Genomic DNA, 14,184 nt, shown 5'->3' with positions numbered 1-14,184 from the left:
GACTCCGCGCTGCGCATGCGCCGGTACCGCCTCTGAGGGACCTGGCCGCGGCCGCGCCGCCATCTTGAGTGTGGCAGAGCCGGCTGGCGGCCGGGGCCTGGCCGGCGTTCGGCCCCCTCCCCTTGCTCCGGCCCTTCGCCGCCGTCCCGTGTAGCTCTGCGGAGAGGGAGACGGCCTTGTGGTCCCGGGGAGCGGGGGGAGGGGGCGGTGTGCACTGGGGAAGCGGCGCGTTCACGAGCACGCTCCCCGCCGCAGTCTCCCCCGCGGACTCACCTGCGGGGGCCGGGGGAACCTGGTCGGGCTCCCCGGGGGCTTTCCGGGCTGGTGTGCAGCGTGGGGCGGAACCCCGGTGACACGACCTCCGGACGTGGTGGCTACCTGGGTCCTAGCTTCCGGACGGGCCCTGGGCCTCTCCCGGGCCTCTGTCCCCATCAGGGTGCCAGAAGGTTCGCGGCCTCGCCCCCATATCCAGGGGACATACAGGTGGAACCTTCTGGAAGAGTGCTCCCGCCAGTGCTCTTTCAGAAACCAAACTGCTGCCCAAGGGCTGGAAATGTGCGTATAATGAGGGTGGCCTTTGGCTTGGTGGGGCATTTTTAACGGTGCGTTGGAGTTGGATTTCCCACACCCGCCTATTTATTTAATTAAGAGTTCGTTGCCGATCGCTTGTCCAAGCTGAGCGAGACCTCGGGTTGGATCCCCAGCCTGGCGGAAGCCGCCGTGGAAAGCCTCGGGGAGACCCGGGCGGTTGCTAGGCGCCTCCCGCCCCGCCCCCTGCCCGGGCGCTGGCAGGTGCCAGCCGGGGACACACACTAGTAGCACCACCCACCGCTTGCCTCCTAAAGAGCCAATGGCAGGAGTAGCTTGAGAAGAGGGCACGCTTGCCACCTGCTGTTAGCCTGGCACTAGCCAGACGCCGACTGCCTGTGCTTGGGGGTGTAGTTGGGAGAGATGGAGTATTGTGGGTCTCCTCAGTCCGGTTTCAGAATTTCAGAATCACCGCCCCCCCCCCCCAGACGTGTGATCTTCAAGCAGTTGATCTCTTATAAACATAGTTTCCCTTAAAGTAAAATCTACTTCCTAAAGGTTTGGCAAGAGTCAACAGAAGCAGTACGGGTAATGTACTCTGCACAGTCCCTGCATTTTGAAAATAGCATTAGCTGTGATCCTCTCAGGTTCTGGAGCCCTCCAGAGGTACCTTTGCTCTTGGAGCACAGCAGGTACAGGCAGATGGGAGACTATATAGAAAGCCAGATGTCTGGGACCTACACGGAGGACCCAATGTCATGCTGCACCTAAAACAGTCTCTCACGCTTGTCCTGACATAATTATCAAGAATCACCGTGGGGCAGCTGTGGCTCACACCTGTAATCCTAGCTAGTCACGAAGCTAAGATCTGAGGATCACCGTTGGAAGCCAGCCTGGGCAGGAAAAGCTGTGAGATTCTTATCTCCAAGTAACCACTAGAAAACCGGTAAGTGGCATTGTTGCTCAAAGTGGTAAGTTCTAACCTTGAGCAACAGAGCTTAGGGACAGCACCCCGGGCCCTGAGTTAAAGCCCCACGACCACGGACAAAAATAATTGCCTGGTTTGGACAAATGACAGTATCACTGAAGTGTAAAAGCCATGTAGCTGTCAGAAGTGTGACTTCACCATGGACTGCCTCTTGCAAGTGTGAGGCTGTGAGTTCAATCCTTAGTGCCATAAAAGCAGTCCTTGTTATGTGCGATAGCTGTTTTCATTTTTTTCTTTTCCTCCCCCTCCCCCAATTTTAAAAAATAAAGTAGCTTTACAAAGGAGTTTCAATTCAACCTGTCAGTTTGAGTATAATACATCTTATCTTGGTCTTCACTCTCACCCCTGCATCCTTCTGTCCGGATGTCCTAGTCCCTTCCATTCCTGTAAATAACCTGGCTCCATTTGCACATATGTGCATACAATGACTGCATTTGCCCATCTGTCCCTCTTAGCCTCACCTCACAAAACCACAGACTATTTTCTTGTTCTTTTTGTTAATTGATAACCAAGCCCCCAGATAACCCAAGTATCTATCCCTATTGTATCAAGGAGTCCAGTGAGTTGGTATTACATCAGATCTGCAGTTGAACCTGGGGGGGGTGGTGCGGGGACAGGTGGGGAGGAAGTCACTGTTCAAGTTCCCATAACCATGGAGTAACATGGGAGTTTAAGCCCAAGGTTCCTAATATGAGAGCACAGGACTGGTTGCACTAAACCTCACTGGACTCCAGGGGAAAGGCACACAGCAGCCTTGTATCTTACAGGCTTCTCAGAGTGCTCAACACTGCAGTTTATCTTATCTACCCCTCCTGGAATGTGTCCTTTGTGGTACATTTCACTGTCAGCAGAGTCAGAATCAAAGTCTTCCTAACATCTTCATTTTCACCACCTTAGAGCAAGCCTCAATACTTGAAACCTTGTGTTTCAGCAACACAGCAGCTGTGCATGGTGGTGTGCTGGGGTCCCAGCTATGAGGGAGGCTGAGAGGAACCTCCCTTGAGGCTGAGTTTGAAAGACCAGCTTGAGTATTATGAGGCTCTAAAAAAAGAAAGAAAAAAGCTGGGTGCTGATGACACACCTGTAGTCCTAGCTACTCAGGAGGCTGAGATTTGAGGATCGCAATTCAAAGCCCAACTGGGCAGAAAAGTCCATGAGACTCTTCTCCAATTAACCACCAGAAAACCAGAAGTGCTGTGACTCAAAAGTGGTAGAGTGCTAACCTTGGACAAAAGAGCTCAGGGACAGTGCCTAGGCCCTGAGTTCAAGTCCCAGAACCAACCAGAAAGAAAAAAATCAAAATGATTCTCAGAAAGCAAACACTGGGTACTATCATTTAGGGCTAGGTACTTACTAGTCAAGCAGAAGTTCCTATAGGGTAACTGCTGTGCATAATACTTTTGTAGCTGACATCACTTTTTTTTTTTAATTTTTTACCAGTCCTGGGGCTTGAACTCAGGGCCTGAGGACTGTCCCTGGCTTCTTTTTGCCCAAGGCTAGCACTCTACCACTTGAGCCACAGCACCACTTCTGGCTTTTTCTATATATGTGAAACTGAGAAATTGAACCCAAGGCTTCCTGTATATGAGGCAGGCACACTACCACTAGGCCATATTCCCAGCCCATGACATCACTTCTATATTTATATAGTTAATCTCCGTGTTTGTTCCTAACCACTATAGTTTTGCCTCTTCCTTAAACTTTATGTAAATGGAATCGCATAGTAATAGTTTGTGTTGCTACAGGTAACTACAGTGAATTTGTTTTCATTGTATTCTGTCTCCCATTGTACCATGGTATTTAAGACCTTCCCTTTGCAAAATCTCTTAGTCTCTGAACTGGCCTTTAGGCATGTATGTGTGTAATAGTACTAAGGCTTGAACTCAAGGCTTTGAGTTCTCACTAGCCCTTTTTGCTCAGGGATGGTGCTCTACCACTTGAACCAGGTGTCCACTTTGGGCATTGTTTTGTTTCCCATTTAATTGGCGAGAAGTGTCTCCGTTTTGTTTGCCCAGGCTGGCTTTGAATGAAATCCTCAGCTCTCAGCTACTCTTGGGATATATATGTGCCCTCTTCCTTGCCCTAATTCAACCTTCAAGCCTTATCCTATGTGTCACCTACACTGGCAGCTTCCCCAAACTCTACCATGCTAGGCACATTGGGTTTCCTCTCCTACATTCCCATAGTGGCCTGCTCACTGTGTTTGCTCAGCCCATTTCTCTGTCCATTAGGCTGTGGACTGCTTAAGGGTGGGGTTTGGGCCTTGCTCTCCTTTCAGCTCCCAAGGCCAGCTGTGTGATTGACTGTACATATTTGTTGACCATAAGCAGACCACACTGGTTAAGAACTGAGTGACTGTCTCAGGCATCCCTGTTTCTATTCCAGGCCTTGGTTTTGGTGGTTGGAACACCAAGGCAAGGTGCCTTTTGGGAGACCAAGAAAAGCATGAGCTGCCTGCTTGGGCACAGTCTCTGCCAGCAGCCTAGAGTCTCCCAGTTCCTCAAATGGGGATGCCATGGTGAGCACAGATCTTGAGACTTTCCAGTACTCCAGCAATTGTTTGGGAAAGGTGATTGGGATAAGCAGGGTTCCCCCAGCTCAGCAGGGCTGGCTCTGGGTTTAGGAAGTTCTGAGTTCAGTTTGATGTTCTATAATTACGGTCCCACTGCCCTCAGGGCTGGCAGTTGAACCCACTCTACCATTGAGCGATGCCCCTTGGCCCCAGTCATTATCTTAAAAATCTTTGTAATTGTGTGTGCGTGTGTATGCACTTAAACACGTACATGCCCACGGTTAGTGGAGCTTGAACTCAGGGCCTTGTGCTCTGCTTAATTTTTCCCCTCAAGACTGGCACATATTTATCTTTTGAGCTACATCTACAGCTCTAGTTTTTTTAACTGGTTAATTAAGAGTCTCAGATTTGCCTGCCTGGGTTATCTTTGAATCTTAGTCCTCATATCTCAACCTTCTGAATAGCAGTCAGAGGTGTGAACTACCAGTGCCCAGTAAAATCTTTGTAATTTTTGAACCAAGTCCCACATCTTTATTTTGCATTATATCCCTTGTCTATGCGTGAGCTGCCAGGGCATCTGCATACCCTTGTCTCAACCCAGGACAAAGCCCAGTCTCCATATTAAAGCAGAAATCCAAGCACTAGCTTGAGATGAAAGAATTTTTCGTGTTCCTAACACTCAAAGAAATGATAAATGTTTGAGCCATACCTGCCAGTTACCATATATCATTGCACATCTTAATGTATCTGTAGAAGGGTCAAACTTCCTCATATATGTAAAATACCTATATCAATGAGAAATAAAAGTTATACTACCTCAGATTGCAATGCGTCTTTATTTTCAGTACTTGAACATTAACCTCCTTGTTCTCTTCGACTTCAGCAGCAGCTGCTGGGATGGATCAGGACCTTCTGACTGCTGAGGTCCTAATGGTGGGAGAAGGAAGGCTCCGGCAGGATTCTGTTCCAGGCCAGCTGGAGCTGCTCTGGGGCTGTGTCCTGTGGTTTAAAACCTAGGCAGATTTAAGACCTAGGCAAGTGAGCCTGGCCCTGGGGAAGCGAAGAAAGGGAGGGTTCCACTCCCAGGGCTTGGTTACCACAGGGAGTGGCTTTCTGGCTACTCTGGGACCAGATGAGAGAAGCCATCTGGGCTAAGAATAGATGAGGAGCATAGGGTGTCTCCTTTGGTCTCCCCGATCCTGTAAGTGTGTGATGGGGGTGTGATACGTCCTGTTTCTTCACTGGACTAGACCTGATGTGTATTGAGGCCTGTCCTAGGGCCTTGAGAACAAGTGAGAGATAAAGACTAGTTCTTTGTCTTCAGGTTGCCCACAGAACAGAGGAGGAGGCAGAAGCATGCAGAAGCTGTTAGCACAGGAGATAAGGCTCCCTGGGGATGACCAGGCAGGCCCGTGAGTGAGTAAAGCTTCAGAGAACAATGATGGACTGAGCATGGTGGGAGGAATCGGATTTGCCAGGTAGGCAAGGGGAGATCCCTGGCGTGGCCTATGCCTTGGCTGGGGGTGTGGTAGGAGATGGTGCGTGTGGAGACCTGGCAAACCTGAGCATAGCAGGAAGATGGGGGAGGAGCAAGGTTAGGGCCTGGGAATGCACATCTTGTCCCTGGTTAGTGTTCCTCCGCCTCCTGGGGTAGTGTTTGATCATCACAGGATGGGAGTGGAGGATGCCTATGTTCCTTCCACCTATTTCCTATGATGACCATTCAAAAGTCAAGATATTTATACCAATATGAGCTGAGTATGCAGACGTCTGAAAAAAAAAAAAGTCAAGGCGATGCTGCCAACTTCCTAAGACTCTGAGAGCAGGGGAAACTGACCAGAGAGGAGGGAGAGGACCCAATGAGATTGGAGCCCAAGACCCTTGACTTCTAGCCCAATCCTAGTTCAGAAGAACTTTTATCAACTTTTTTTTTGTTTTGTTTTGTTTTTTTTGCCAGTTCTGGCGCTTGGACTCAGGGCCTGAACACTGTCCCTGGCTTCTCCTTGCTCAAGGCTAGCATTCTGCCACTTGAGCCACAGTGCCACTTCTATATATGCCATTTTCTATATATGTGGTGCTGGGGAATCGAACCCTGGGCTTCAGGTATACAAGGCAAGCATTCTTGCCACTAGGCCATATTCCCAGCCCTTTTATCAAGTTTTAGTACGATATAACTGACCTACGGAGATCTACCTGTTTCAGATACATAATATTTTTAATACTTTACAGAGATGTACAACCACCATCACCACAATTCAGATATTTTTGTTTTTCCCATTTCATTTATTTGTTCTTCTTTTCTTCCTTCCTTTTTCTGAGAAAGGTTTTTCTATGTAGCCCAGGCTTGCTTCAGTTGATCAGTCATCCTTCAGCCACTTGAATGCTGGGATTATAGGCTTGTACCAACAACCATGCCCAAATCCATAATGCTCTTGGAATTTATCTACTGGTGAAGCAAGTATCAGTAATTATTTTTATTGCTGAACAGTATTCCATTGTTCAGATATACCAGATTTTCTCTCTTTGTTATCCAATTTCAGATGATTTCCACTTTTTGACTATTGTGATCAGTGCCATCATGGATATTCATGTGCAAGTGTGTCTGTTGGACATTTTTCTTTTTGTTGAATGGACGTTTGGAAGTGAAACTGATAAGTATGTTTAACTTCTTTTTTCTTTCTCGTCACTGCTGTGATTTAAGCTCAGGAACTCACAATTGTGTTTGCTAAGCAAATATTCTTCCACTTGAGTGCTACTCACAGTCCTTTTGCTTTTTTTCTTCAAATTTTCATGTTTTTCCTCCTATCTGGCCTGGGTCCTCTATCCTTCTATCTCTGCTACCCAAGTAGCACCACACCCAACCTTTATGTTTAAGTGTGTGTGTGTATTTGCATTGGTCCAGGGACTCCATTTAGAGCCTGTCTGTGTCTATGTTCAAGATTAGTGCTCTACCACTTGAGCCACAGCTTCACTTCTACCTTTATGGTAGTTGGTAGTTAATTGGAGATAAGAGCCTCATAGACTTTGTTGCCTGAGCTGGCTTTGAACATTTGATCCTCAGATCTCAGCCTCCTTAGTAGCTAGTACTACAGGCATGAGCCACTAGTGCCTGGCTATGTTCAACTTTTCTTTCTTTTTTTTTAACCAGTCCTGGAGCTTGAACTCAGGGCCTGAGCACTGTCCCTGGCTTCCTTTTTGCTCAAGGCTAGCACTCTGCCACTTGAGCCACAGCGCCACTTCTGGCCGTTTTTTTCTGTATATGTGGTGCTGGGGAATCGAACCCAGGGCCTCATGTATACGAGGCAAGCTCTCTTGCCACTAGGCCATATCCCCAGCCCACCTATGTTTAGCTTTTTAAGAAACTTCCAGGGGCTGGGGATATGGCCTAGTGGCAAGAGTGCTTGCCTCCTATACATGAGGCCCTGAGTTCTATTCCTCAGCACCACATATACAGAAAATGGCCAGAAGTGGCGCTGTGGCTCAAGTGGCAGAGTGCTAGCCTTATGAAAAAAGAAGCCAGGGACAGTGCTCAGGCCCTGAGTTCACGGCCTAGGACTGTCCAAAAAATAAAAACAAAAAGGCCATACTATTTTACATTCTTGTCAACAGTGAATGAGGATTCTATGTCTTTTTCAATATTGGTTGTCACATTATTATTAATTTTATCCAGAACGAATTTTTTTTTTTGCCAGTCCTAGGGCTTGAACTCAGGGCCTGAACACTGTTCCTGGCTTCTTTTTGCTCAAGGCTAGCATTCCACCACTTGAGCCACAGCGCCACTTCTAGCTTTTTCCATTTATGAGGTGCTAAGGAATCAAACTCAGGGCTTCATGCGTGCTAGGCAAGCACTATACCACTAAGCCACATTCCCAGCCTCCAGAACTAATTTTTTTTTTTTAATGCCCAGTGCACTAGCTGAACAGAATTCTGTTTTTGAAGTCTGGGCAGAAACATTCAACTCAAAAGCCTACTTACATTTCAAACTACTAGTATATGAAGGGGTTTGGAATCCTCCCTTTCCCCCAGCTCTCCTCTTCTGTAAGGCAGAGAGAGGTGGAGCTCATGGTGACCAGCAACCTTTCCCAACCAGAAAATACATGGCCTTGGGGATAGGAGACAAATGCCCATAGCTGGTCCTAGGCAAGACTAGAATGTTGGAAGGGGAGGCAAAAGAGTGGAGAGTGGATTGGGTCAAGAAATCCTGATTTCTGCACAGTCATCTGAGATCCCAAGGGCACTTCCCATGAACTTAGGGAGAGTTTGGGCCTCTGAAGAGATTAGAAAAATTATGGCATTCCTGGCTATAGGCCAGCTCCTGATAATCTCAGAGAAACACAAGATAGATGGTGCCAGCAGGAGACAAAAAAGCTTAGAGGCCCAGGAATTAGGCCAGGACCACTCTTCTTTTGAAGGGTCCAAAGATGATAACAAGCACTGGTTGTTGAATTCAACAAGTGCTTAAGGATTGTTTTCTAGGTGCCAGACCCTGTCATAGACACTGGACATACAACCATGCACAAGTGTCAGGCTCTTGACCCTGCCCCTGTGGAGCTTCAGTCTGCTGGAAAAATCAGGTAATAAAGAACTAAGCATGTAGAATGACGGGTCATGACTGGGAGGAGGCCCCTCTGTGAAATAACACTGGAGTACAGATCTGAGTGAACACAGGAAAACGATGTAAAGATCTGTGTTCCAAAGAGGAGCAGAAGATGGAGTCCTTGAGGGAGATGGGCAGGAGCTAGATCACATGGAGCATTTGGGAGGTTATGGCCAAATTTGGGGGGTTTGTGTGAGATGGGGAGCCAATGGTGGCTTAGGAAGGGTAGGAAAATGCTTTCGTTTCCACTTTTTAAAACATGACTGACTGATGCGAAGAGACTAGAACTGTAGGGGAGCTGGTGAGACAAGAGCAAGGCAAGTTGTTCAAGTACAATATGAAGGTGGCTTGTTTTTGCCAGTGCTACACATCAGTACTGAATAAGGATGGCGCTGTGATCTGAGATGAGAAGACTGAAAGGAGCAGAGTTGGGTACCTGTGGGGGTGGGGCTGCTAATCCTCTCTTCTAGCTAAGTAGAGGAGAGGAGGAGGGGCAGAGGCTGTAGTATCCTTGTTATTCCCCGAAAATGGTGGTAGAATTAGAATTTTTTGGAAATATTAAATAGTTGGAATCTATTGATTGCTTTCTGCAATCTTTAGGAAGGCCCTGAAAAAAGACAAGCTCCAGCTGAAGATGGTTGTCCATCATTACTAAGAAAAGATAAAGGCTCCTGCCAGTGGCTCACGCCTTTAATCCTCACTATTTAGGAAGCTGAGAGCTGAGGATCAAGGTTCAAAGACTGTCTGGCCAGGAAAGTCCCTGAGACTCTTATCTCCATTTAACTGCCAAAAAGCTGGCACTGTGGCTTAAAGTGGTAGAAAGCCAGCCTTGAGCACAAGAACCCAGACAGTGCCTAGGCCTTGAGTTCAATCCTCAGGACTGGCAAACACACACCAGAAAAGATAAGATAAAATCCCTACCTCTTGTTGCTCCCCTCCCTTCAGTTACTGAGAAATGTTAGTACTGGCTTATGAAATCCAAACATTTAGACAGCATCGCTTTCTCCAAACAATTTCAGGCTGAAAAAGCCATGCATACTTTAATGAAGCTAGACAATTTTAAAGTTCTAGGCCCACAGAGAAAGAGCAGCCTCTACGATTCATTGTCAACAAGGCACTAAAAGAAGCCTGGAATAGAAGAGACACAGAAAAAGGAAGTCAGAGGGGAAGAGGGAGCTGCTCACTATCAACATCCAAACCAAGATGAAGGGCCAGGTATGGAGGCAAACAGCATCCTGGGGAAGCGGCTGGACCTGAGGAAGCAGCTTCTAGTAAGAAACATTTCAATTCTCTTTTCTTTTTTTCTTTCTTTTTTTTTTTTTTTTTTTTTTTGCCAGTCCTGGGCTTGGACTCAGGGCCTGAGCACTGTCCCTGGCTTCTTTTTGCTCAAGGCTAGCACTCTGCCACTTGAGCCACAGCACCACTTCTGGCCATTTTCTGTATATGTGGTGCTGGGGAATCGAACCCAGGGCTTCATGTATAGGAGGCAAGCACTCTTGCCACTAGGCCATATTCCCAGCCCACATTTCAATTCTCGAGCTTCGAACATGGAAATGCTTTCAGAGACCAGTAGGATGGTTCTTTCTCCAGAAAAAGGAGCTAGCTTTCAAAGAGGAAGTGGAAAAGAAAGAGGGAAGATAATAGGTCAGCTCATTTGAGGCTTTAAAAGCCACAAACAGCTCTGCCGATGTTGGACTCTGAAAGCCCTAGTCCTTTGTTTGCCTTTTCCCTATTTGGTACTTTTCCAGGCCCCATGGGGAAATGTTTTGTCCAGCTGCATTCTGGAAACAGATGCTATCAAAGTCTTCTCCCACCCACAGTCTTCCACTACTTCCAGCTGGGTGCCCAGTCACGTGTTCCCAGGCGTAGACACAGTGACCAATGTGGGCACATGGGCTGCGCTGCTCAAGGCTCAGGCAGAGCGAGGAGGGGGGAGGGCAGTTCCTTCTTTGTGAGCATTAGGGGTGAGAGTGGTCAAGAAGGAAGCTTGGGTGGGCAGTAGGGGTGGTCAGGAGGGAAGATGGGCTGAGGCAGCTTCACCACGCTAGGCAGGAGTCCAAACAAAACACAGCTGGAGAGAGGGAGACTGGAGGGACCCAGGCAAGGCATCTGACATCTTGGGCAGAAATCCAGCTTTGCCTCTGTGGTCAGTGGAGCTTGTGTTCATTTTTTTGGACAGATATTTATCCGTACTGCAACCTGATTTCTCAATCTGAAAAACATGGAAAATAAGTTTGGCATGATGGTTCAAGCCTATAATCCTAGCTTCTTAGTAGGCTGAGGGAGGAGGATGCTGAGTTTGAGACAAATCTAGCGAGATTATCTTTTATAAAATTAAAAAAAAAAAAAAGGTAAGGCACTGGTGGCTCATGCCTATAACCTTGGCTACTCAGAAGACTGAAATCTGAAGATCAAGATCCAGAGCCAGCTGGGACAGCAAGGAACTAATCTGTGAGACTTTTTTTTTTTTTTTTTTTTTTTGCCACTCCTGGGGCTTGAACTCAGTGCCCGAGCACTGTCCCTGGCTTCTTTTTTGCTCAAGGCTAGCACTCTACCACTTGAGCCACAGCACCACTTCTGGCTTTTTCTATATATGTGGTGCTGAGGAATTGAACCCAGGGCTTCAAGTATGCAAGGCAAGCACTCTAGGCCATATGGCACTAGGCCATATCCCAGCCGTTCTGTGAGACTCTTATCTCTAATTATCCAATAAAAATAAAGAGGCTGAGCTGCGGCTCAAGTGGTAGAGCATTAGCCACGAGTGAAAAAGCTTAAGGAAGTGAACAGGCCCCTGAGTTGAAATCCTAGTACTGGCACAAAAACAAAAACCCGCACACTAAAACACGGGAAAGAATAGCTATCTCAAAGGATTGCTGTGAGGATCAACTAGGATAATAACAATGATTATTTATAATAATAGTAAATAATAGCTGGGATGGAGTGACTACTCTATAACTCAGAGTAGAACACTTGCCTAGCATGCACAAAGTCCTAGATTCTATCCCTCACACCTCAGAAAAGACAGGGAAAATTTAAAAGGTTCTGCTCTGGAACCAATTAACCTAACTAATTTAACCTCTCTGGCTTAGTTCCCTGATCTGTAAATTGAGGCTGAAGCTACCTGCCTTACCCTTACCCACCTGATAGAAGAGTATGAGGTTTACATAAACTAACATTTTTTTTTTAATTTTTTTTTGGCCAGTCCTGGGGCTTGGACTCAGGGCCTGAGCACTGTCCCTGGCTTCCTTTTTGCTCAAGGCTAGCACTCTGCCACTTGAGCCACAGCGCCACTTCTGGCCGTTTTCTGTATATGTGGTGCTGGGGAATCGAACCCAGGGCCTCATGTATACGAGGCAAGCTCTCTTGCCACTAGGCCATATCCCCAGCCCATAAACTAACATTTGTAAAGCACTTTCTGTTTGTTAAGCTACTAGCTAATAAACAGCTATTAGAACCATTTATTCGAGCCCTTTGGTTTTCCATGTACTAGTTTCAGCTGTTTGTATCCATCAATTACATTAGGTCCTCACGGCTCCCAGGGAAGGAGGCAGCAACTAGGTCATCCCATTTGACAGATGTGCAAACTGTTCAGAAACAGAGTGTTTTTTTTTTAAATTTCTCTACACCAGGAATTGACAAACTATAGTCCAGACACTAAACCCAGCCTGTCTGTCTGTCTATATGTGTTTTCGTGCTGCCATGGTAGGGTTGAGCAAAGCCTAAAATCTGTGCTCTGTGGCCCTGAATGGCTTCCTGATGCCTGCTACAGAAAAAGGTAGAAGCAGGATTTGAATTAGATCTATCTGGATCCATATTCCTTGATTGTTTCTACTGACCTGAGTTTTGTGATGGGGCTGGGCTGTTGTGCATTAAAAACCAGAAAAGGCATTTCTTTGCTGTTCCTTTGAGTGCCAGGAACCCTGCCCTTTCCAATCCAAAGCCAGGAGTAAAAGTGGAAGCAATTTGAGGTTGCTGGTCTCTCTGTCCCTCAAGCTAGATAGAAAGGCTCAGGGAGACTGTGGGAGCCTGCCTGGACTGTGCCCTGCTGATGTCATTCTGAGAGGTTTTGAGAAGAAGGGGAAACTCATGTAAGGGAGAAAGGAGGCCAAGTGACAAGTCCCTAGACTCAAGGCCAGGACCATGATTCTCTTGGGCCATGTCAGGGCTGTGTTTAGAGCCATGTGCACCAGGGCTAACTAAGTGAAGGAGTTAATTTTTAAAAATATCATGCCAGGCACCAGTGAGCACCAGTGGCTCATGCCTGTAATCCTAGCTACTCAGGAAGCTGAGATATGAGGATCAAGGTTCAAAGCCAGCCTGGGCAGGATTGAGACTCTCATCTCCAATTAACCACAGAAAACTGGAAGTGGCACTGTGGCTGAGGCAGAGCAGCAGAAGAGCTCGGGGACAACGCCCAGGCCCTGAGTTTAAGCCAACAACAACAACAACAACAACAACAACAAAAATCCTGAGGGAAATGGACCTGTGGCTCAAAGGGACAGCACCCAGGCCTTTGAGTTCAAGTCCCATGACCCACCAAAAAATAAAAATTAAAAATTCTGAGGTGACAGCTGAGTGCCAGTGTCTCACCTAGAATCCTAGCTACTCAGGAGGCTGAGACCTGAGGATCTTGGTTTAGAGCCATCCTAGGCAGACAAATCTTGGGAGTCTTATCGCCAATTAGCCAGTTACACCCCCCCCCAAAAAAAACTGGAAGTGGAGGCACGGCTCAAGTCACAAAGCACCTGCCCAAAAGCCAAGTGTGAGGCACTGAGTTCAAGCACTAGTACCAGCAAAGGGGGAGGGAGGAATCTTGAGGTGCTACAGATACCACCTATTCCTTAGAGACATCTGAGAACTTCAAACCAGTTCAATCACTGAACAAATATTTATTCCCTACCCTCTGGGTGCCAAGCACTTGTCTAGGCACTGAGAATACAGTGCTAAACAAAATGCTGATGCTCATCAGGATTGATAATTGACAAGTAAATAGACAAGAAAATATCAAGTAGTAACATGATCTCTAAAAACTCAAGCAAGCTGTGATTGAGAGGAAGTGGTTAATACAGAGCAAGAGGGCCACCCTAAAGTGACACCATTTGAGCTGAAACCACAGTGACAAAGAAAGACGTGCTAAGCATGTACTCCATCACTGAGCTGTACCCCAGGCCTGCAGCTTTGCTCCCTGAGTCAGACTCCAGAAAGGTTACTTGAGTTCAAAGGAATAGAACCATGCCGCCTCTGAATACCCTCAGCACATCCTCTCTTCCTCATGCACCCATTCCACCCATGTACTTGTAGTGTGTGCCTCCAATCCCAATAGTCAGCATGTCTTTGGTACTAATAGTATGCCATGTACTGTGCCCAGCACAGGTCCACTCATTATTTCTTTTTTGTTTTTTTGTGTTTTTTTTTTTTTTTTGCCAGTCCTGGGGCTTGAACTCAGGGCCTGAGCACTGTCCCTGGTTTCTTTTGTTGTTCAAGGCTAGCACTGTACCACTCGAGCCACGGTGCTACTTCTGGCTTTTTCTTTTTCTTTTTCTTTTTTTTTTCCCTTTG

Source organism: Perognathus longimembris, chromosome 6 (assembly GCF_023159225.1).
Source record: "Perognathus longimembris pacificus isolate PPM17 chromosome 6, ASM2315922v1, whole genome shotgun sequence".
In the NCBI taxonomy this organism is placed as follows: Eukaryota; Metazoa; Chordata; class Mammalia; order Rodentia; family Heteromyidae; genus Perognathus; species Perognathus longimembris.
Note: the sequence above shows the minus strand (reverse complement) of the source record.